The following is a 2417-nucleotide window of genomic DNA, read 5'->3' on the forward strand; positions in this document are numbered from 1 at the left end:
TTACATTTTGATTTTTTTTTTAAGTTTCCCATATAGAATGCTATAGGACTTCCCTGGTAGCTTAATGTTAAAGAATCCACTTGCCAATGAAGGAGACATGGGTTTGATCTGTGGGTCAAGAAGATCTCCTGGAGAAGGGAATGGCTAACCACTCCCATATTCCTGTCTGGAAAATTCTATGGATAGAGGAGTCTGGGAAGCTACGATCCATGGGAGCCCCAATCAGACATGACTTTGTGACTGAACAACAACACAGAATGTTATATTAGCATTAAGTAAAGAAATGGCAATAATGCGAATTCAGAGAAGCTTTTAAAATTTAATATTTTAAAGATTGAGGCATGGTTGATTTACAGTGTTATATTAGTTTCAGGTGTATAACATAGTGATTCAATTTTTTTACAGATTATACTTCATTTAAAGGTATTATATTGGGGACTGCCTTGGTGATTCAGTGGTTAAGACTTTATCTTCCAATGCAAGGGGTGTAGATTTGATCCCTGGTCAAGGAGCTAAGATTCTATATGTTTCATGTCCAAAAGAAGAAAAAAAAAATGAACCAGAAGCAATATTGTAAGAAATTCAATAAACACTTTTAAAATGATCTACATCAAAAAAATCTTAAATGAAGTTATTATAAAATATTGCCTGTATTTCCTGTATGGTACAATATATCTTTGTAGCTTATTTATTTTATAGTGCAGTTTTGATATCAGAAACTAAGAATTTAGGGGCACCTTATAGGTGTGAACAGATCATCAACACACTATTTATACACACATGCATACATTTTCCCTTTCACAATTAAAACTGAACCTTGCCCCCCAAAAGTCACTTTAAAATAAAACACTATTATTTAATACCTGATTTAACATATTTTGTCTCTTAGTAGCCCCATAAAATCATTTACAATCCAATAAAAATATAGATACTGCATGTTAGTATTTATGCAATTTTCCAAAACGATGCAATTTTATGTGAAGATGTCTGAGCAGTTTGGCAAAATACTCATACTTAATGTGGTAGGAAGACCCAATGACTGTTCAATAGTGCAACCCATGATCAGGGAAAACAGATGGCCATGGGACACTAGGAGAATTCCTGGGGTCTCCCACTTGCAATTCTATTTAGGATGAGAGTTAAAATAATTCAGACGTTTCTGAAATTCAGAAGGTTGTGATACTTTCTTAAAATCTCATTAGATTTTAGTGATGTGTAACATTCCCAGAGTGGATGAGCAATATTTTATTTCTACATGGATCAACACCAAGGGAAAAGCTAAGAGACTGAAGAAGTTAGCCATATGGGAGTTATTTCCAGTGTCCCTGAATTAATTGATTCTACACTTGTACACCAGACATTCAACTATCACTGTTGGGGACACAAACAAGATACAAGTGCCCAGGCATGGCCTATGAAGGCTATCTAAGCCCATAAAAGCCATCATGGAACCAATGGGTTAACTGTCAAGGAGAGAACAGAGGCCTCCTCCCAAGGATGGGAATTTATAAAGTGTCTGTCTCAAAAGATCTGAAATCGCTGTTTATTGTCTCATTAATCTCCCAACATCCTTGTGACATGTGAGGACCAATTACCAGCTAAGTATTAGATCTGTAAAGTTGAGTGGCAAGGTGTGAACACTGGGTCCCTCACATTGACTTCCTGGGAGGACTATTTAGTTAGAGGAGTGATGGGTCCTCCCTGAAAAGTGCTCCATTCTAACTGCTATTCATTTAGTCCTCTGCTTGGCCCCATATCCTCCTACTGCTTCTTTTCCTTGGAAAATATCATTTAACCATGTCATCTGCAGCTCAAAAACAACTAGACTGCAAAGGTCTCATGGCTTTGGTTTTTGTAATAAGGACTTGTCTGGGGCTTCCCAGGTGCTGTAATGGTAAAGAATCTAACTGCAGCACAGGAGACACAATATGTGGGTTTGATCCCTGGATTGGGAAGATCCCCTGGAGGAGGAAATGGCAACCCATTCCAGTATACTTGCCTGAAAAATCCCATGGACAGAAGACCCTGGTAAGCTTATAGTTCATGGGATCACAAAGAGTCAGACACGACTGAGCAACTGGGTATTTATGCACAAATGACTGTCTAGGTTTAGACTTAAAAGGTATCAGAAGTTTGTTCCCAGTAAGGGAAAGGAAATAAGAAATTTAGATTGCTTAATGTCTCCAAGAAATCATGCATTGGCTAAATCTCCATTCAAAAGCAGAGCAAAATGTCAAATAATTGCTGAATTTGAGCAACCGGGACAACCTAACCAACCAGAGTAACTGTATCCAGAGAAACTGTCCCCAGTGTATCCCCATCACCTGAGGTCATGTGTAGACTGCCAACTACAGTACATCATGCCGCTTATTTCACTTAATGTAGTTATTTACTGCTTTTACTTAGGAATAATGTCT

The sequence above is a fragment of the Bubalus kerabau genome, chromosome 4, assembly GCF_029407905.1.
Source record: "Bubalus kerabau isolate K-KA32 ecotype Philippines breed swamp buffalo chromosome 4, PCC_UOA_SB_1v2, whole genome shotgun sequence".
NCBI classification, from domain to species: Eukaryota; Metazoa; Chordata; class Mammalia; order Artiodactyla; family Bovidae; genus Bubalus; species Bubalus kerabau.